At 45.9% G+C, this 23130-nt stretch overlaps 1 protein-coding gene across 9 annotated transcripts in view; it reads left to right on the forward strand.

Annotated features, from left to right (window-relative positions):
- LOC135898145 (microtubule-associated protein futsch-like) overlaps positions 1-23130 on the forward strand; it is a 397845-nt gene that overhangs the window by 288888 nt on the left and 85827 nt on the right. The gene's annotated exons all lie outside the window — the stretch shown is intronic.

Below are 23130 nucleotides of genomic sequence, written 5' to 3' on the forward strand. Positions count from 1 at the left end.
TGCTACTGCTTGCATTCGACACGTTGCTGGAACTGCTGCGCCTAAGCATCATGAGGCAAGACACCAATTACAGTCCTATAGCGTGCCACGGTGGCGTCGACATTGTAATTACATTCCTGTTGCCAGCCATGGTGGCGTGAAAATTGTATTTGGGGCGACGCAGGAGGACGCCGGTAGAAAAACACGTGCTAGCATAACTTTCGGAGCGCCGCTTAGTGGCTTAGCAGTTTTGCGACCACGGTCGCGCGATTGAAGAATAAAGCAGCGAACAACTGGCCCAGAATAATCGCCTTTCAAAAAAAAAAAAAAGAAATGACCATTTACGATCGTTTGCGACTGGTCGCGCTACCGCGGTCAGTCGCCGGTGTGAAGTAGCCTTAATAATGCATTCTTCTAGGATGGTTGATGCCGGGGACGTCGCTTCTTCCTAGCCACAAATTAAACCACAGTGGAAGTCGTTTCGCACCGTGCTGTTACCACTGTAACAAAAGCCAGATTGTCGAAATTGATAAGGCGCCCACCCAGTACGCTCTTATTCATAGCCACGGAAGCCGTGGCGTGCCGCGTCAAACCTCACCTACTATCGGTTCAGAGCACCAGCAATGCGGCTATTGCAGAGGACGTAAGAAAGACGAGAAACAAAGAGGCAAACGCACAATTATTAGCCTGTTTAGAATATGTGACTCCTGCGGTGTAATGGCGTAAGTATTGCCACGTGAATTCGTAGAAACGGCGCCGTGTTAGTGAAGTCTTTCCTTGGCACTCAGAACATATCCTGACAGGTGAACTCGGTCTTTGTAGTTACAACAGAATGCACAGGATGTTGACACAAACGAACACCGAGGTCGTAGCACGCCGATTCAGCCACGCATGTTAATTTTTCATCGCTAGAAACGAGTGCATCAGCTTTCGCGGGGTCTGGTTTTCCACGTGAGGCCAGCGAGCACCTCGCGCGTGCGTCGTCGCACTAGTTCTCCTTGCGCAAAAAAAGAAGAAAGAAAAAAGTATAGTTTCATGATCGAAGTAACGCATAGGTGTAAGCCATTGACACATAAAACGACGACCTTCATCGGAAATCGGATGAAAAACTTTTTAAACGCTTTTCTTTGCATACAAATACTTGACAAAAAGTAATTTCTATTTGAAGCCTATGGGCTTATTCCTTCACTCGACAATATTTGTCTCCTTGCGAGCTGCAAGTCCCGCGGAGAGCGACTTCATTGCATCGCGTTTCGGTAACAATAGATATAGCTAGGTGAAATATGCAAATTCGAAGAAACACGAGCCTTTGCAAGAAGTAACTCATGCGTAAGTCTGATGCGGCCAGCAGAAAGGCACAATTTGAGAGTGAGGACTTCACTGCGCTGTACATGCTTGCCAGTGGGCGTCATGTCAACGGCACCATCGCTTGCGTGGGTCGGGCTCCGGTAATCTAAACGGAAATCTGAATATCACAGTGACCCTTTTTCTTTAAGTGCGGCCCAAGGAGGGACCGCATATATCTGTTACAGAACACCACGCATACGTACATTCAAGCGTCAACATATTAAAGAGCTCGGCACTGTTCGGAAACGCACGTCAAATAAAGCGCTCATAATCCGGACGCAAGACGGCGGGTCTCTTGGGAGGCCACCATGCGTGCCTCCACGCCAACTTTCGTCCTCCGACACACGAGCGACGAGATGGGGAGAGCACGGAACGAACGCCGCAATTAACGAGTGCGAGCACGGAGTCCGCAGTGCTCGCATAGCCACCGCTGCCGATGACGAGGGCATTGCGGTCATTCGGTGGCCGCGGTGATGGCGCTCCAATGTGACACAATTCGTGGGCATGCGAGTGCTGAAGGCGCGGCAAAGCCCCCCTTTCGCCCCGCGGGACGTGCAGAACCAAACACGCAGAAAGCCTAAAAAAGGCGGAGCGAAAATGCGGCGGCCCCGGCTAGCTGCGGGACTTCCTGAATTAATCAGGCAGGCATCGAAAGAAGCCATTGCGAGGAACCAGAACCGAATTTAACGAGACAGCGGCGGTGTAGTGTTGTGGGCCTCGGCCGCACAGAGCGACCACACACAGCACGCTCTGTCAGTTTGACACAGGAGACGAGCCCCGTGGGCGGCGCGTAACCGCACGTCGTGTCGAGGAACGGGAGCTGCGGTGCGGCGCAGTTGTGGCGGCGGTCTGTCTGTCGCTCAATCTATCCGATTTGGGTTTCTCTTTGTAGACCCCCCTCCACACTTGCCCTTCCCGTCAGGCTCTGTTTGTGTGCGTGTCTGTGCGTTCCAGGTGAGAGAGCGGGGTTGACAGCCGGGGTGCCCGCCGGGGAGGTCGATCGGTCCGTCGGTCGGCCCAGTGCGGGGCCTATAGTGGCCTAAACGTGACGAGAATCCAAACAGCTAATCGTATTGATCCTTCGCCGCCTGAATTATGCATGCAAAGATTGCCCTGTCTACAGACTGCTGGCGGCATAGAGGAGAGGAGGAAAGGCGGATGAGTGAAAGAGATTGGCTGGCGAAAGAACTAAAGCCCTGCTCAAACACCCTCGCCATACTATCCCTCTCCTTCACCTCTCTAGCCTTCCCACCGGCTTTCTTTGCCTTGCCGTGTCGACGCCATTGCATTGCAAATGCGCGGTATTATTCTGCGGGTGGCCAAGAGAATGAAGCCCTTTGGGAGCCTTTTTATTTTGCACACTCGCTTTGTTTCTTTAATTTCATTTCTCTCGCATCTCTGTTCTTCCCAGCGTATGTAAAGCTCGCGTTGGTTTTTGTTTTCTCTCTTGTTCGCGGTCAGTCTCTGATACAGCGCTTTGGGCCTTTGCCGGGGAGGGTGGGGATTTGCTGAATTTCGGTGTGCCCCGAATTCAAGGTCTCTTGACCATCGTGTGCTCGGCGAGTCTGTATAAACAAGGGCGCCGTGGCGGCGCAGTAGCTCATGGGATTCGCGGCTGACCTTTGTTTGGAGGGCGATGAAAGGCGGCGTGCGCAACGATGTGCTTTAAAGAAAGGCAAGAAGAATGATGTCACGAAATAAAGGACGTATTCAGCGGCGATCAGTGTTTCTTATGTATTCGCGTTGGTCGCCTCATTTTCATTGAGCAACGTCGTAAGGGCCAAATCAAGTTCCTTGGCGTTTGTTCTTCTCGTTCTGTTTTTTATTACTCTTCTTTCGTTTCAAAGTCATCTTGACGGGCTTGTTTTCTTGGGGTCTTATATTATTTCTAAAAAAGAAGCTTATAATGGAAGCAAATGGCAGCCCGTAGGGTATCAGTGTTTCAGGATCCGGAAGTCATTTCACGACAACGACATGTTGCGTATTGGCGAGGCAATATTAGAAGATGAAATTAGAGAGCCTTCTGGCAGCGTTTCACCTTATAACCTCGATAACTGGTTATGGTGAGTTTCTGAATGAATATATTGGGTGTGCCTCAGCATAGACGGTTTCCTGTCATTTTGGAAAAAAAAAAACTATCTGGAGAATCACACAAGGAGATTCGTAAGCGCTACGAAAAACAACGTCACCTTGCTGAGGTGTCAGCTGACCTCAAGGTGTGTTCGGTCGTCACCGGGCTATAGTGGGGGAAAATCGGAATTTTCTGACCGCACGTTAGGGTTCAGGGATGTTTTCAGTGCCAGTCATTCATATTATTCGGACACATTGTAGTTTATTCAGGCTCCGTTTCTTTACTCTAAGCCGGTGTCTTATTCAGACTTGGTCGCTCTACAGAAGAAAGTAACCGATTACAATTACAATTACTTTTTTCAAAAATGTAATTGATTACGGTTATCAATTACAGCGCCACAAAAGTAGCTGCGCAATTAGTAAAACCTAATCAATTACTTTCTCATTACTTTTCACCCTACTTTATTAACATTGCACAAATACAGTAAGTAGAATGAGCATGACTGGCTCTTTCAATGACTGGCTCGTTCCAGAAAAACTTGACAATTATCACGATGTAAATACTTAAATGCTTACGGACACGTACGCAGACGACGAGGGTCTTGAAATGTCTGTGTAACTGCTGGTTATGACGTGTCCATACCAGCTGGCTATGATGTGACCGATTTTGAAAGCGTCTGCTATGGTCTAGTTATTTAAAGACGAATGGTAAGTTATCGGTAAAGATGAACCACATTGAATTCTAAAAGAGCCGGAGACTGATATTGGCAAGCTTGAAGGACTTTACTAAGTGATAATGGTCTAAATACAGAAAAGGTCTTCAAATTTCATGACGTCACAAAGACGTAGCAGCACTGGGGTGCTGCTACGCGAAATTCGACGAAAATGAACTTTAATCTTCATTTTTCTTTTCGAATAATCAGCCTCTTACCGCTGAATTAACAAAAACAAAGTTTTCAAAGAAAAAAATCATGAGTCATTCCACTCTGTGAAAGTTGATGACCAGGGAAGCTTTGTGGCATACGACAAAGAGGTGACACAATTTTGAACAAAGGTGCGAACAGATTTCTTGTCTTGATCGGTGGTCATCGTGATGAAAGGTACGTACACACATTAATTTTTATACATTCGCGTTAATTCATGTTATATATTCGTTATGCACATTCGTGATATTGACACATACCAGCGGCAATGTAGTTGTGCCATACAAGTATACGCATGGATTTTTCTGGTCCCCTTTCCAACGTGTACTACTGGCAATAGGTGGATAATCGTCGCCGCAGATTATCTCGCTGGATATGCCGAGACAGGTACTCTGCAACGAGCAACAGCAGATAAAGCGGCACTATTTTTTCTCGAATCCATCGTTTTAAGGCATGATGCTCTCACAGTAGTGGCCATTGACAGAGGTACTGCGTTCATAACCAAGTTTTTGGATATCGCTCTACGTCTAAGTGGTACCGCCAACGGGAAGACAATGGTCTATAAACCCCAAACAAACAGACTGACGGAAGGACTTAATAGGACACTGGCTGATATGATAAGCGTGTACGTAGATGTAGAGCACAAGAACTGGGACGAGTTTTTACCTTATGTCACCTTCGCGTACAATACGGCTCGTCAAGAGACCACTCGCAAAACGCCCTTCAGTCTCGTATACGGCCGTGAGGTTACACCAACATTAGACGCAATGCTTCCACGTGAATTTTATGACAGCGAGACGGGTACTGAAGAGATCGCACAACTAGCAGAAGCAGCTAGGCAGCTTGCGCGTCTGCGAATCCACTAACAACAGGACTGTGACGCCAGAGGCTACGATCTTCGGCACAGACCCATAACATACAACATCGGTGACAAAGCGTGGGTCTGGACACCTATCCGAATGCGTGGGCTTTCTGAAAAAACTCCTGCGCAGATACTTCGGGCCTTACATAGTTCTCCGACGCATCAGTGACGTCAACTACGTAGTTGTTCCGGGCGGCTCTCACTGTTCAAAGCGCCGACGGCATTTACCGGAGGTCGTTCACGCGCTTCGTATTGTTGCGTGTGGAAAGACACAGACAGAAGTGCTATTTATAGGGTATTTACACTGGAGCCAGGCAGCCCTGCCGACACTCGTTCGCGCCAAGCGCACCGACCAACTTCATCGTCGTTCTCGCGGCGGCTCGTCTCTTGAACATCGCTCGACGATATCGTAATAGTATGAAGCCGTACTATGAAGATTGACAAGACTGCGCGGGTTTTATCGCTGTTTTCGAAGCCTCTACCATCAGGACGATGCTTTTTTCTAAAGGGGGAGCAAATGGCACAACTATATTGCCGCGGGTATGTGCCAGTGGGGACCAGGCTGAAGTACCGCGGGTTTTTAGGTTAAGCGTGGAGACGAAGATGTTGGTTTTCTTTGACGACTGATAAGGTGTATTTGCTGGTAACGGCTTGCGCGTTATCAGCATGATAGCATTTCCTGTCGGCAATGCTATCATGCTGATAACGCGCGTGCCGTTCGTTACTGGAAAGTAGCGGGCTCGCAGCGTTAAAGAAAGGAAACGCATCAAGGCAGATGACGATTATCGTTGTGTGGCAGAAGGGGCACTCTAAAGGGTATAAACTGTTCTTAGAGTGTAGAAAATCAGGAGGCCTTGGATATTGAAATATCGGTGAAGTTTATTTAACACCCTAGTGAAGTATCATTAAGTCGTGGCCAATTTATCGTCTTAGAAAGGGGGTATGGCAGACAGCTGTACCGTACAGTCGTGTCTTCTGGAGACGACTGTACGGTACGGAGTGCCCGGGCGGCTGAAGGGGCAAAAGAGCTCCTCCGTGCCTTCACGTAGAGTGGTACGGGTCGGTAGCTACAGGGAACTTCAGGCGGCCTCTACCCACCACCCATGCCCGCAGTATAGGTGGTAATCGCGCAGCGAATCCATCGGAGGGTGCTATGTACATGCAGATGCGCAAGTTACGCGTGTGTAGCGAGACTGTATGCGAGACTGACGCAAACATCGAAAGCATTGCCTGACATCACGAGATTCTGCGAGAGATGGGCTCAAATTGGCATAACTCGTAGTTCCTTGCGGTCACAGCTTCGGCTCCACTAACGAGCGGCCGTTCCTCTGCAGTGGATGGATGGATGGATGGAGGTTAGGAGCGTCCCCTTCGAAACGGTGTGATGGCAGTTGCCACCATGCTCAGCTTCTTATTTTTGTTTAACTGTGTTGTAAGTTATCAAAATTTGTCATTTGCTTTAAATACGTCTCCCTACACTTTTAACCTTATGTCACCTCTCCGCTTTCGAGCCACCAATCTTCCAATCGCCTCTTGCTAATTTCCACCGCATATGTATTTACATGACTATTGTTATCTCTAAACCCTAGGGCCTCAGGAAGCCTGACTGTGCCCGCATCGACATCGGGATGGATGCCATCACATTTCAGTATGAGGTGTTCTGTCTGTACAGATTTGCCACACACAGTACATGTGTCTTCTTCTTCGTTAAATTTGTTTTTATAGCTTCGCGTTCTAAGACATTCTGACCTAGCTTCAAAGAGTAGGGCACTGCCTCTTGAGTTATCATAAAACGCTTCCTTCCTGATGTGCTATTTCCATTATCGATATAAATTCCACACTATGCTTCTTTTCCATTGAATTTATCCAATTTTTACCTTCCGCGTTTTTAACCTGTCGTTTAATGCTCTGTCTTTCTCCGCCCTCGTGTTTGGCATGCTTACTCGTTAGCTTCCTAGTTCTTTTCCGTCATTGTGAGTCAATGCTCTTTCTGTATAGGTATTTAAATACCTTAGCTGCCCACCTGTTATCCTCCAATTTCCTCAGGCGTTTTTTGTATGGGATTTTACTCTGAGCTTCCCGTGCTTCGAACGATGCCGAGCCCATATCCCCCTGCACTGAGTCGTTTTCGGTTTTCCCGTGGATACCTAGTGGTAATCTTCCAACAGGTCTCTGATTTACTTCTAGTCTCGACTGAACTTCTGCCCTTAAGCACAAGACCGGATTCCCGAAAGTAAGCCCCGGCACCATTATTCCTTTCCAAATACCTCTCAGTACTTCGTACCTGTTGTACCCCCACAATGCCCCATGTTTCGTTGTTCCGGCACCTATTCGCCCTTTTGCTATGAGAGACTGGTCGCGCTTTTCCGCTTTCGTGCAGTGTGTGAACCGCGAGGCGCCCCCTGGTGGCCGTCCCCTGCAGTAGCTATGTATCGGACGGCGGTCGCGAAACGCGGGCGCTCTGATTTGGGCGAAGCCTCCGGCGGCGATTGGCGGTCGCCCGGAGACTTTGTTTGCCTTTGTTTGCTCCGTCGGCCGCCGCCGGTTTTCGCCCGTCTCTCGTGCGGGACGGCACACGGCCAACGCGGCCGCCGTTTGAGCAGCAGCTCATCTCTTCTGGTGTTTGCGCATACGCCGAGAACCGCGGAAAGGTCACGCTTCGCAGAGTACACACACGCGCCGCGAGCTGCTGGCGCCAATTTGATCTCCGTGGCGCCGCCTTTCGAATGTGTGTTTTATTTTTATTTCTCTTTATTTCTCTCAGTTTACTTCTTTTTTATTCCGCTGTTTTCAAATTTTTCTGGTCTCTAGTCGCAGTAGACGCTGGAAAAACTTGACTGGACCATTTTATTTTGCGCGTGTCGGGTTTCTTTAGCGTATATTCTTTTTATGCTTCATTTTTATCAAACATTATTGTTTTGCTTTCCGTTGTTTGCGCAGCAAATCCGCATTCAAAAACAATAGCTATCTTGTGCAAAACGGAAGAGTAAGAAGTCTAAGAGAGACAAAATGTGTCGAACTCAAACAACACCTGGTGGAGCGAAATAAATCTCTAACGATCACCGCGAAAGTAAAAAATAGGGTGCACAAGTCCGAAGAGAGGTCGTAATATTTGAATGAGCGATACAGAAATAGGAGTTGAAAGAAAGGAATGTTAAACAGAACAAGTGACCATATTGGATATAGTCTGCTGTAGAAAGGACAGAAAAGGTGCGATGAAAGAAAACGAATGTGTCGAAAAGGAGCTGTCTACGCCTACGCGACCGGACCGTCCGATTATTTTCACAGTGTCACCTATGAGACGCTGTTGCACTTTAAAGTTGTTTATCCAGAGCGACGGATGTCTGGTGCTATTTAAATTGGTTTTGTTCAATTCCTGTATTCTTTAAATTCCCCCTTACCCTCCTCCCTTTTGCCGCTTTGTCCCTGTTACGCGTTTCATGTTTCATTCCATCTTTTTTTGCACATACAGAGTCAATAAAAGCATACTGCAGCTGAACACATTGAGCATTTTTATTCCTACAGCGAGTTATGACAAGTGAACAAGGTATAGACTGCTTGAACGAATGCTGTACAGGCATGTCAGATATATATTCCCGTATAAGAAAAATTATCTATGTCTGTCATGCTAGGAAAGCACCCATGTGATGTAAAACGTTCTCAGAAAGAATGAAAGACGTCAGGAAGGATGTCAGTCTCCTACATGACGAAATATTGGCATTTATACAGAACAAGACGTCTACCTCCCAACACTCCGTCCACTAAGGCACTCTTCACACAATATTCACACTTGCGGCAAAGGTCCAAGAAGAACTGTCGCGAGGACATGTGCAACAAATGTTAAACATCATTATTTATATTGGTGTCTTTGCTCTCCATGCGCTACCTTGTCGTGCAAACTGTGCACACAGCGCCTAGGGAGGAGGAGGAGGGAGGGAAAGAGATAAGAAGAAGGCAGGGAGGTTAACCAGAATCACGTCCGGTTGGCTACCCTACACCGGGGGAGCGGGAAAGGGGGAAAACAAAGATAACAGGGAGAGAGAGGAAGGAAGGAAAGAAGGAAATTGCAGTGAGTTCGCTGACGTGTGTGGCCTTACAGAAATTGCATTAATAGTCACAAATGGTCGCACAAGCCCGTCGTCCTTAAGAAGCACAAAAGTGCCTTCACCGGTTTATGGGCGGACGGGCGATGGGGGCGGTGTTCCAGCAGCACCTGCACAGAAAGCGGCCGATTGTCCAGTTTTTGAAAAGCTTTGGCAAGTTCTTGTCTCTCAGGCGTGTATCGTGGACAGTTGCACAGCAGGTGGTCGAAGCATGCTCAGATATTCTACGTTCTGATGTGCCCATGACTGGCAGCAAGGAATTTCTTCAGAAGATATGGCGAACCTTCTTTTATACGGATGCGGTATATGAACACGGTGCTAGGTTCACCAAGCCACAGTGCTCGAAGCCAGCTTGCAAGCGTACAACAATTTTGGGTGTACTCGATTACTTGACAAAGAAGGCTAAAGAGACTGCAAAGCCAACAGCGACCTTCGTAATTCTCGTGCCAATTCTGACGAAGCCAGGAAAGAAAGAAGACACTTTAGTGAATACGGCTCCATTTTTTGCCCAAATAAGGTGGCGACTGAACGGCCTGCCTGCAAACTCGGCGGAACGATCGCCTGCCTCAAGCTTGTGCATGAGAAATTGTAAGCATGCCCTCTTGCGCGCCACCCTATGTATATTTTTTAAGCTCTCACACACGACATGCTAGAACCTATAGCAATAATAGTTGCTTTTCAATAGCCTTATTTATATTTATTTATTTTTGTTTATTTATTTATTTATTTATTTATGTATTTGCTTATTTATTTATTTATTTATTTATTTATTTATTTATTTATTTATTTATTTATTTATTTTGCTGCCACGGGTGCCCGTGTGAATGCCTCCTTTCTCTATTTCAAGAAAAGAAAGCTCGCGCAGTTACTTTAATAGAGACGCGTTCCAATAGGCGGACTATATCGTGTGTCTCAGCGAACGTTAAAAAAAACAGGGTTAAAAGAACACAGTTATATTTACAATTATAAGAATCGAATTTATCGAATTTATTTACAATTAGAATCAAATTTCGGTCGTCATACGTCTTATGACCGGACACCATAGGTGTTACAATTGTATTTTACACTGTACTTTCTCATCATCATTATCATCAACCTATATTAAGTTCACTGCAGGATGACGGCCTCCCCCCCCCCCCCCCCTCCAATCTCCAATTACCCTGTGCTGCGCCAACCGATTCCAACTTACGCCTGCGAATTTCTTAATTTCACCGCTCCACCTAGTCTTCTGTCGTCCTCGACTGCATTTCTCTTCTTTTGGCACCCATTGTGTAACCCTAATGGCCCACCGGCTATCTAACCTACGCGTTACATCACCTGCCCAGCTCCATTTATTTCTCTTAATGTCAATTAGAATACCGGCTATGCCCGTTTGTCTGTGATCCACACCGCTCTCTTCCTGTTTCTTAACGTTACGCCTGTCATTCTTGATTCCATCGCTCTTTGTGTGGTCCTCAACTTATTTACGAGCTTCTTTGTCAGTCTCGAAGTTTCTTTCCCATATGTTAGCACAGGTAAAATGCACTGATTGTATACCTTCCTTTTCAATGATAATGGTAAGCTTCCAGTCAGGAGCGGACAATGTCTGCCGTATGCGCTACAACACATTTTTATTCTTCTGTAAATTTTCTTCGCATGATCAGGGTCCCCTGTGAGTAATTGACCTAGGTAAACGTACTCCTTCACAAAATCTAGAGGCTGACTGGCGATTCTGTACTCTTCTTTCCTTGCCCGGCTATTGATCATTATCTTTGTCTTCTGCATATTAATCTTCAACCCCACTCTTATACTCTCTTTTTTAAGGTCCTCAATCATTTGTTATAACTCGTCCCCAGTGTTACTGAACAGGACATCGTCGCCTGCAAACCGAAGGTTGCTGAGCTATTCGTCGTTAATCCTTAATGCTAAGCTGTCCTAGTTTAATAGCTTGAATACTTCATCCAACCACGCAGTGAATAACATTAGAGAGATTGTGCCTTCTTGTCTGACCCCTTTCTTTATAGCTGTCTTCCTACTTTTCTTGTGGAGAATTAGGGTAGCTGTGGAATCTTTGTCGATATTTTCCAAGATATTTCAGCAAACCTCCTGTATTCCTTGATTGCGTAATGCCTCTATGACTGCAGGTATCTCTACTGAATCGAATGCCTTTTCATGATACATGAAAGCCATGTAGAGAGGCTGATTGTACTCTGCAAATTCCTCGATTATCTGATTGAGTACATGGATTTGATTCGTTGTACAGTATCCCTTCCTGAAGCCCGCCTGTATCCTTGGTTGACTGAAGGCAAGTGTCCTTATTCTATTAGAAATTATCTTGGTGAATATTTTATACAATACTTGAAGTAAGCTAATAGGCATATAATTTTTTCAATTCTTTAACGTCTCCTATTTTGTAGATTAGTATTATGTTGGCATTCTTATAGTTCTCTGGGACCCTTGAAGTCGTGAGACATTTCGGGAGACATAGCAAGTTATAGAAGGAGCATCTGTAACCTGTTCATTACTACTTTCAGTGGAGGTATTCTGGCTGCACTGGGTATTGTACAGGTCAGTATAGAAGTCTCCCACTGCTTTTACTATATCTTCAAAATTGTTGATGATATTTACTTGCTTATCTTTCAGAGCATACATCTTTCCTTGTGCTATGCCAAGTTTTCTTCTCGCTGATTTCATACTGCGTCCATATTTTACTTCTTCCCAGTCTGTCTTTCGTTAAAATTTCGAACATCCTTTATTTTGATTTTATTCAGCATTGATTTAGACACAGTGAAGCTCTTGGATGGCAAGGCTAAAGGCAGTATATTGTCTGCCTGACTAAGGCCCTGTCACCCATGTATTGCTCAACAGTGAGGTAGCATATCATAACGTATATATAGTATACACACATATCAATAGCGTGGATTAGACATACATAGCATACATTACAAACACACGTGCACTAAATACAACAATCACTGTACAACTTTCTAAGTAGAAACAGTTTAGGATCAACAGAGTAATACGAACACGAAAAAAGCTTTATATATATACAAGCACAATCTCCTTGTTGACCAGTTTTGACAATTCCGCGAATTCTATCTGATCTATTCAGCAGGAATGTTTCATTCTTTGTGGTTTCTCCGTTAGGTCCTTCGTTTCATGGGAGAGCTTACCTACTGTTTGCCTTGATGCCTTGCCTCCCACTTGAATTGCTGCTTCTAAAGCCAATCTAGTTACGGTTTCATTCGTTACCTTTATTGTCATCTACATTTCGCTGTTCTAAGGCTGCATATTTGTTTGCAAGTAGCAGTCTGAATTGGTTCGCTTTTATCCTTACTGCGTCTAGGTTGGCCAGTTTTTTCTTGTCCAATTTAACTCTTTCTCTGTTCAAATTCAGGTCGATGCTAGACCTCACTAACCTATGATCACTGCACTTTAGTCTACGTAACACTTCTACATCTTCAACTATGCTGGGCTCAGCAGAAAGTATGAAATCGATTTGATTCCTTGTTTTACCATTAGGGCTTTTCCAGGTGCCCTTGTTTTTGTTACGCTTTCTAAAGAAGATGTCATTATTCGTCGCTTATTCCCTTCAGCGAATTCTAACACCATCTTTCCTCTAGTGTTTCTAGAACCGACGCCGCAGTTGCGAATTGCTTTTTCATCAGATTGCTTTTTCTCCACTTTTGCATTGAATTTGCCCATTACTACAGTGTACCGAGTTTGCACTTTTCTCATGAATAATTCCACATCTTTCTAAAAATGATCTACTTCATCATCATCATCATCATCATCATCATCATCATCATCATCATCATCATCATCATCATCATCATCATCATCGTGACTGGAGGTTGTAGCGTAGGCTTGTATCACCTTTAATCTATACCTCTTATTAAGTTTTATTACGAGTACTCCTACATTCTCATTAATGCTGTAGAATTCATCAATGTTGCCCACTATGTCCTTGTGTATTGGGAATCCTACCCCGCATAACTTCCTTTCTGGGAGTACTCTATAGCAGAGTACGTGGTCGTTAGTCAGCACTGTATAAGCCTCACCAATTCTTCGAACCTCACTAAGGCCAAATATATCCCAAACAATGCCTGCTAGTTCCTCAAAGAGTCCTGCTAAGTTAGTCTCACTCGAAAGAGTTCGGGTGTTAAAGGCTGCAAGAGTGTTTTCTAAATCTTTTTTTGTTGTTGTTGAAGAGCTTGACTAACGTTAGCTAAGACACCCGATATTAGCTGTCTTCTTGTCAATGCCGACTGGCATCAGTGCTGGCAACCATTGAAGCACGCGCTTTGTGGTAACGGTACCGCATTAGCTTGAGGCGATATAAAAGGTCAGGGAACATTTCAAATATTAAGCTCATGTGCCAGCTTCTTCAAAGGAGCATTGAAGTGCTATAATTGCTTTGTGATGAACTGCTTGATGTGGTCGTGGGCGTAACACCTTGACAATTGAAAAAAAAAACACAACAACAATGTGAGTCAAGTGAAGAGAGTTCTTGTTAGAGGCGCTATGCAATTGTAATGTGCTTGGGAGAATCAAGGAGCATGGGGTATACGTTGTAACTGTCGTGGCCGCATGAACATATATGACGGACACATTGGACGACGCCGTATGAGCCCAGGTCTATGCGGCGTTAGTGCTTACGCTGACTGTGCATGCTACATTACCTGCATCCAAAAAACAAGAACGTTCATTCTAGTAAGGCCAGCCGTTGCAGCGATTCACAGGAAGTCTCACGGTAGACGAAAATGAAATAAGACTTGGCACGTTACAAAAATACAACACCCAAGCAGCCTTATGGAGTTGAAGCCTGTGCGCGTGGATGGGCATATAATTGTTTCATGTTCCCTTTACTGTAATTTTCATTATTACTTATTTTTTTTACGCACTGCAGTGCTTCATTTTCTAATACCAACAAAACAAGCAAAGCTACGAAGGTGTTCTTTGCACTACTGCAGCACTGTTAGCGCTGTAATGCCTAACGTATAACTTATGCGGCGCCGCACTCAGCACGATACCTCAAAATCCTGATTCCAGCACAAGAATCTATACGAATAATCTAGAGTAGCATTTCTGATGTGTCGGAGCCAGTTTTCCCTTAGTTAGTGATAGTTCATGAGAGTAATCACAAGTAAGTGCTTGCTAAACTGATTAAGTTTTTTATTGAAATAACTTTTCATGGCGTTTTGTAAAATAAAGGGGGGGGGGGGGGGGCGTAGCAAGAAAGTGAACTAGTTGTTCCAATTTTCCTCTATGTGGAGCTGGGTTTCCAATCAACGGTGCAATCTTCTCCGAACGATGGCTCAATATAGCTATGTATATTGAAATTTGATGACATAGGTAATTGCAGCCATTGTAAACACGTGCGTGCGAAAGTGATTTTGGAATCAGCGTGGGATGTTGCTGTTCTGTGAAGAATGTTGAAAATGGGATGGCCACCTAAGTGAACGCTTCCGTGTCACATTGTATTTCAGACTATTTACTATTTAGGGATTCGCTATATTTCGAAGGTGTCGCAGCATAGCCTAAGTCGCTTTTCTGCCATTACACCCGACTTAGCTAACTAAACTTCAAAGGCACGTATATTACAAGTATGATGACGTTCCAGAAACTTTTTTAAAATTCTTCTTCACTCTTCCTTCTGCACACACTTCTGCTGCTTGTCGCAACTATGAACGCGTTTTACCGCGTAAAATGACGTGAAATAATGTGAAGGAATGACCGGACAGGAAATAGCGTTATTTCGCGTCATTTTGCGTCATTTTACAACATGGCAATTGTGAACTAACCAGCCCAGCAACAAGCAGTGACGTGAGCAGTTTCTTTTAAATGCGAGGACACTTTTTTTTCCGGCCTCCCACGACCCACCTTGGTAAACCTCGGTTGCTGGCTCTTATGCGATGCTAAGGCACCCCATAGATGGAGCCTGAATGCTCTCTCATGCTCATACATTGCACGCGTTGGGGCAGCTTCGTCATATAACGACGCTCTTCTATGATAGCCATGGTGATGATAGCGACCGTTATGATGCTCTATGATGATGATGATGGTGATGAGGATGATGAAAAGGCCCACAGTCATGCGCTATACTGATCATAATGATGTCCTGCGCTATGACGCCCATAATAGTAGGGGACCTCGACATAGGTTACCTTGCCCACAATTGGCTCACGGAAATCACCAAAGCGGCACTCCGACTAGACCAGGTCCACAAGAAAGGGAGGAGTCATTCATCATGTCGTAGCGAGGGGTATCCAAAATTTGAATTTGCGTAGTACATTTAGTATCTTACCCTACCCCCTGCCCTGCTGTCTATCACGGGCAGCGAATGGACGGAGTAACTGAAACGACTCAGGGAGGAATGAACATGCATAAATAAACGTATTTGTGGAAAAGAGAAATATCTCGCGCGAGCCTTGGTTCAAGTGCTCCTGCATTTATATCGACATTTATTTACGGATGACAGGTTTATTTATGGATGAACGGAATTTCATTCCGCCTGGCGCGCAACCTCTATTACAGTGGAGTCGGATCACAACGAGCAGGCCTATGCGCTAAAGATAGTTCGCTATATCAAGTAATTCAATATTAATTCTAGCGATAGTAATTCTAAGCGAACATAGATGAACATTCGTGACGCGTTCTTTATGAGAAGAAAAAAACTAATCCATTTATTGAAAACGAAATTTCGCTAATAGATAGAAAATTTCACCTCTGCCTTGAGATGTTGCCTACTGACAGTAAGGATGACGTTCTCGATGTACGAGATTGTTCAGAGCTGCTCTCATACACTGAAAAAAAATGACAATATATATAACACTCCTTGAGTTCGATATATTCAATGCCCATTTTATTATAAGGGCGTTTTTTTACATCCGCACCGGTCAGAAAGCTTCGCCCATTCCATCGATGGAATACTTCACTTCCTCCAAGTTAGCCATGTTCGGTTTTGCCTGAGTAACGTTTCGTGCTTTCAGTCAGTGCTGTCCAGGCTTTGTCAACATTCGTCGGCAAATAGAGAGACACGCCACCGTGCTCCACCAACGTTCGTAGATGCGCACTTGTCGGGTAGGCTGACTTATCTGTTTGCCGCCTCCGCTGCAACGCGTCGGGAAGCCGTAATAAAAGGGCCGCCGAACGGAAACATGGGCAACGTCTAGCACAACAAAGTAAATACGCCTTTAAAAATAAATACTTGGTGGTCGAAGAAAAGCAAAAAGCAAAAAGGGGAGGCAAAGAGGTGCTTAGAGACACTGAATAGAAAAGAAGGAACTTTTTTTTATCACGCGGCAATTTACAACTTGCAGACATGTTACGTGTGACGTGCTATAAATTGGGACTCGAAGAAGAGAACTGAGGAGAAAAAGGGAACGGACGCAGAGACGCGACGACCCACTCGCATGTGCAAAAGAAAAAAAATGAGAAAAAAAAGGAAAGGGAAACAGGAAATAAAGAACGAGAAAGGTGGGAACGCCTTTTGACTTTCTGGTTTTCAATTGTCGTTGTCGCCGTCCTTCTTTGCTTCGGTGCTTCCTAAAAGAAGAAACGCTTTTTATCGTCTTCTTTCTTGTCTTATCTCTAGTTCTTCAACTTTCCCGCACCCTGTGGAGCCGTGCACGTGCGCACGGAAAGATTCATTTTTCCAATTACCGAATCACGGCCGTCGCTCCGCAGCTCGCCAGGGCTAACGCCGCGCATATAAAAACAAAAACAAAAAGACAAAAATGGGCAGATGACGTCTCGCCCGGCGAGCGTGAAAGTGAGAGAGAATTGGAAAAGCAGAATACAGTGCGGAAGGAATGAAAGTCGGGGGGAGGCGCGTCTCGAAAGAAACGGCGCGGTTTCCTCCCTTCCGCCGAGTCGTCGCCGTCATCCTCTCCTCTCGTCCGTCGAACAGCCAGAGGTCTTGTCTCCTCTGCGACTCGGGGCGAGTTGTCGCAGGCGAACGATTTGGAATGAAAGCTCAGCCGCCGCCGCCGCCGCCGCTGCCGTCATGCCGTGCCACACTTTTTCTTCCGCCGTGTAAGAAAAATTGGGGGCCAGAGAAGCCGGTCGAACGAGGAGCTTCGTGGACGAAAAGAGGGAGAGGCAAGAAAAAAAACAAAGCGAAATAAGAGCTGGTCTTGATAAACGCGCAGGCAATAAAGCATAGAAGACGGATGCCTAGAAAACGGACAAAAAAAAAATCATCCACACGACGCCCACACCTTCTCCACTTTCATTTCTATTCGCTTTCATCTCCGCCCTCCTCCTTTCCATCTTCATCCCCTTTCCCGTAGCTCACGGCACTAAACCGCCTCGTGTTCTCGTCGTTATTTCTTTTTCTCGGCCCCAATCTTCCACGGTGTCGCTAAATTGACGCCCTACCGGCTCATTTCTCTTCTCTTCGACGTCGCCGCCGCGGGCGCTTCGAACTGTCTTCCTGTGACAGTTTTTTTTTCTCTTTGCGCGTGTATGTGTTCGTAACTTCTTTGTCATTCGTCGCCTGCGCCGTCGTCTTCGCCGTCCCCGCCGCAGTCGTCGTGTTCTGGCGACGTAGCGAGCCATCTTAGTAAGCATCCACGCTTTTCGTTCGCGTCTCCTCGCGTTCGCGCTTGTCTTGGAGGCTTTAGTGTTTCGCCATAAATATGAAACGAGAGCGCTTTGCGACAGCCTTCCTCCAACCGTCCCTTCCTCCCTCTCATTCCCCCTGCCCAGCGCCTCTACCGCAACAACACCTCCCTCCTCTCCCTCATCTTTTATTCTCCTCCCCAACTCGAAACGCCATCTCTGACTCTCCACCACTGAGCACGGCTTTATTTCGATGGGGCATCGGCAACAGGAACACGTCCCTCTCGAATGTACAGGGGCGGCCCTCTTCTCCTCAGTAGGATCGTAATTTTGGGAGAACTGTTCGCGCGTAACTTTCTCTTCTCCATTTTTCTCTCTACATTCCCCTTCTCCTCCACTTTAACGCCGATGCGCTAGCACACAAACACTGTTGAATAGATGCTGAAAACGAATGACCTTCGCTCGTAAAGATGAGGGATGTTTCGCCGGAGAGGAAGCTATATAGCGCTGGATTAGAAAAAAAAGAGGAATATGTGCGGCCACAAAGAGAAGCTGCACTGTACCGCTGGACGACACATGGAACGTAACGCTTCGTCAATGCTCTTGCATTTAACATACAGGCATAGAATGGTAGTAGCTGTTGAGGGAGCTCTCGTAAAAACAGAAAGCCAGGATCCTGCACCGTAAACAGACCCACATGGCCAGCGGTGGAAATAGAACAATGGGTCAGCTTGAAAGAACAGGGAGTGATGCTGGCGAAGCTAAAAAAAGAAAAAAGAAAAGCGGGAAAAGTGAAGTATAGTTAATGAAATAAAATGATGATGAATGCAGCTTGTAGTGCTCACGGGTAAAAACAGAAGGTATACAAGATGCTCGCATCTTATCGCGAACGAGATGGGTGAAGTTGTCAAAGGGACGCGTAGCGGAACGAATAAAGAATGCAACAATATTTTTTCTCTTCTCTTTCTTTTTTCGCGGGGCATTTCATTTGTTTCCACATCCTTTGTGCTCACCTTCCGTCGCAGACACAAATTTACTGGAGCAGCTTTGTCACGCGCGCGCCACTGTTCATTACGTCCTAACCTGTTTGCAGAGACAACCCAAAACCAGGAAAAAAAAACACATACACACAGGAAAGGACATAAAGCTAGCGCCGGTTGCTACGACGCCTGAAAACAATAAAAGGAACGCGACATTATGCTTGATGCTATTCAGCTTTAATTCAGCCCGCCGAAAGAAGCGCTGCTGATGCTGCCGCCGCTGTAGCTGCTGCTGTCAGGGGCAGCGAAAACTTTTTTTAACCGGACGCCTCCTGAAAAGGGCGCTTTTTCACGCACTCGAATGACATTTAAAAGGGGCGAAAAAGTACGAAGTGCTCTTTGTCTTGCTCCAGAGCGTGAACAGTTTTTCGTTCCACCCGTTCCCTCTAGTCCTTGCATCGCGCCGTCACGTGGTCGCGACTGCCTCAGTATTCCTCTCTCTCTCTCTTCCCAATGCCGCTAGGTGGGCTCGCTTCGACGCTGACTTGCTGTTATGCTGCCGCGTTGAAATGGGCCGAAATCCGAACGGGTGCCATTGTGAAATGAACGGGGGACACAGTGTTTCACATTCTGGAAGCTGTTCGCGAGACAGACGACGGAGCATTCATCCGGACAGCTTAATTTATTACCCTCTCCTCTTCCTCTTCTTCTCCGCCCTGTTTGCTAAGGGAAGTAGCATTTTGAGGTAACAGTTGCTTAAAGTTACTTTGGAAAATTTTACATTGCTCCGTCTGACAGCTTAAGTTGTTCATGAAAGGCGCTGCACGCGGACATGGGCTTCGAGCGCGAGACAACGTAATTAGTGCGTTCGTGAAACTTTTATGGCCATCCTTTCATTCGTTACATCGCTAAATTCTGTACATATATGTTGCGAGTACCCATATTGCATTCCGTTTTCCTATATGGGTTGGCGTTCATGGTGTGCACGACATATTTATTTATTTATTTATTTATTTATTTATTTATTTATTTATTTATTTATTTATTGAGACCCATAGGGACATTTGAGTTAAGAGAGACGCAGTAGTTTAGGGTTCCGGAATAATTTTGGCGCCTGAGGATATTTAAGTGCATCAAAGCAAGATACACGGGCGTTTTTAAATGCCGCACCCATGGGAATGCGAACTACGCGGCCGAGAAATAAACGTGGTATCTCGTGCTCAGAAGCAGGATTAATCTAACGCGGCGGCCGCGGGAAAGTACTTGAAAGTTTTCACAGGCCAAACGCCGTTAGAATAGTCACGCATGGTTTGCACGAGTTATACGTAGTTAATTTATAGCGAAAACCCTCGGTATGCAGGAGACTCAGTAAATCTGCCTTTTCCGTTGCTTTATGATATTTCATTATAACTGATGGACTGCATTTGAGACAGCGGTACATGAGTCCGCAGTAATAGAACGCAATAAAAATTCGTAACTCCATAATTTCTCGAGTGTTTCACGTGTACTTCATTGCCTTCTGTTAATTAACATATAAGACCCTCATATTATAGATAGCATCTTCTGGAATTCGATGGTAGCTAATTCTGCTCGAGAGAAATGGTAGGAATCATTGCATATCATTCTATAGCTCTAGGTAAAGGAATAAGATCCAAAGGAAGGTATTCGATATTGATAATGGAGACGAGAGGGGGCATGGCACTGTGACTGTTTCGACGCCATTGCGGGCAACGTTAAACCACGCATCACGCATAGAAAGCATGCTGTGGGGGTCTCGCTAAAATGGTCCTGACGCGATGAAATTCTGCGAAGGATTACACCACAGATCCAGTTCAGCGTTGAGCACATGGTTCGCCAAAGACGTCAGAAATCCTTGCAAATAGCCGCGAAACCACCCGTGCTGTTTATGAACTCGCCGTTGTGCTGTTCTCAGGACCTCTTGTAGTGCTCTCACCTCTAGAACAGCGAAAACGAGAAAATCATGATTGAAAAAAAAAAGAGGCGACACCTCTGAGCCCTCTATAGGCACTCAACGACATGCTAACGATAATGAGGCGAAGATAGAAGCCCCTATGTGATCCTCCACTCGAAATGATCGAAGTTCAGATTCGTTAGTGCAGTTAGCCGAAATTTCCGACATAAAGTAAAGGCTGCAGTTATTGCCTTCAATTTCACTCGGGAGGAGCGGGGTTTGAAACGTGCCTCTCCTTTTACTAAAACATCAAGTGATAATTTTTTTCTAAATCGTGGGTGATTTAGTCTTAATGGTTCTAAGCCGATAGACGGAGGCAGTTACTAGTTTTCAAGAGAACTCGCGCGAAATATCCTACAGGAAGCGACTGCACGGCGGTTTTACACTTATCAGCAAAGCGCAGCGAACTGAACGACGTCTCGAAACCTGTCGTTACAGGGGATGGCTCCGCGGCGTTTGCTACACGGGCAACGCTTTGTCCAGTGAACGGGCCTTCGGGAAGCACTCTCGGTTGTTCGCCAGCGGCGTATACGCGTCCCACGCAGTTCGGAAGTCCGGTCTCTAGCGGAGGCGTCTCTGGTCGTTCCTCGCTGTCGGTGTGTTTGTCGTTTCTTTAAAAAAAAAGTGCCCACGAAAGAGAAAATGTGGAACGCTAGACTCGGGCCGTTCTCATTTTCGCCAACAAACAAGTCCGGCGGCGCTCCATGTCCTTCTAAACCGACAGGAGAGCGATCACCACCAGGCAGGATTTTTGGAGAGGGGCTAGGAGTGGTGGCGATGGTGGAGGCAGGGGGGAGGGTTTTGGGAGGATTGTCGGGCGGTCTCGTCTCTCCTCCTCCGGGCCGTTAGCTGCGCCGCGACAACATCGACCGCAACGAAGGATGGAGCGTTGTATTTAGACTTCGTCGAGCCGCCGCCGCCGCGGGACGCGTTTCCTGTCTCTTTTTCTTTCTTGTCCCGCTTCCGACAAGACCTCGAGATGTGCGCCGCGCTCCGCCGTAGATCTCCCCGGCTACCTGGCTTACCGCGGTGCCTACGCAAGGCAACGAGACGTACGTTAGCGGTCGAAAAAAGGAAATGATAAAGAGACAAACACCGCGGTGACAGCGGAAGAGCGTGGGCAGACGATGTGGCTGTGGATATCTACCGTGAAGTAGTGCGCCTTTCATCGCAGTTTAGCGGACCAGAAGCTCAGTCTTCTCGGGCTCCTCTATTAATATTACTTTGGTTACTGTTCTTGTTGTTGTTGCAGTCGTGGTTTTATAAACTACGTACCGGTACTGGGTTTAGCCCAATGGCTATAAGCGGTGTTACTCTCTTTTGGCTCGTTCAAACTTGGCACAAGACAGGTATGCATCAAGTCAGTGTTCTTATTATTATCATGGTTTTTGACTACATCAGACTTTCTTTTCTTTCTTGTCCGAACTTTTATAGGAGCCGCAATATATATAGGTCTGTTCTTGTGCACAAAAAAGAATGCAACTCAACACGTAATAAACATGTTGGTACTTTGGCTTCATGCGATGACAGAGAAAGATAAGCCCTTTGTTGAAAGGCAGATTTTCTCGCAGGCGTGCATATGACTGCTGACATGCTAATCTGTATAGGGAGGGGTATGGGGTTCAGCAATGATGTTACCTACACTGTAAAGAAAGAAATTGTAGAGGCAGCAAAAGCTTGGCGGTTTTTTGTACGTTGATTGTTAACGAAGAGCGCAGTGCACACTAAGTACGCAGCGAAAGGCACGCTAATCATCAGCATCGTGATTACTGAGGCAAACACATAAAATACGAAGACATGTAGACATAAACGCGGACCAGGTACAATTACAGCATAAGACACACACCTGACAGATTTCGCGGTACTGGAAAAGACACAGCCGTGTCACAGACGCATAAAAACCTATCATAAGGCGGAGAAGCATAACAGCATTGCAGGTGCTGACAGGACAAGGTAATCTCCATTAGCGCTAATCTTTAAAAAAATCTGCAATTGTTTAGGGGTGAACGTGACCAAAAAGTCACGCGTGCACGAGCTTCGTCTACTTCCGATTGATAACGTTGTCGTAATCTCTTTAGCGACCTGGTTGATGTGGCACCTGCGGTGGTTGTCTTGTTTTGCGGTCAGACGAGGCGCAAAATTGCGAAAAAGTGTGAACAATCGTAAAGAAGTAAAAATCATAGCTATAGAAAACAAGGACAATGATAGAGTGCACAGAGCAGGCATAGTTTAGTACTGAGGTTTTCAAGATATACAGGCATTCAAAACAACACATGATAATTAAAAAGGACACAGCAAGAACAACTGTAAGACACGTGGCTATCACACCTAGCTAACGCCATTGCGCGAG

Source organism: Dermacentor albipictus, chromosome 3, assembly GCF_038994185.2.
Source record: "Dermacentor albipictus isolate Rhodes 1998 colony chromosome 3, USDA_Dalb.pri_finalv2, whole genome shotgun sequence".
Classification (NCBI taxonomy): domain Eukaryota; kingdom Metazoa; phylum Arthropoda; class Arachnida; order Ixodida; family Ixodidae; genus Dermacentor; species Dermacentor albipictus.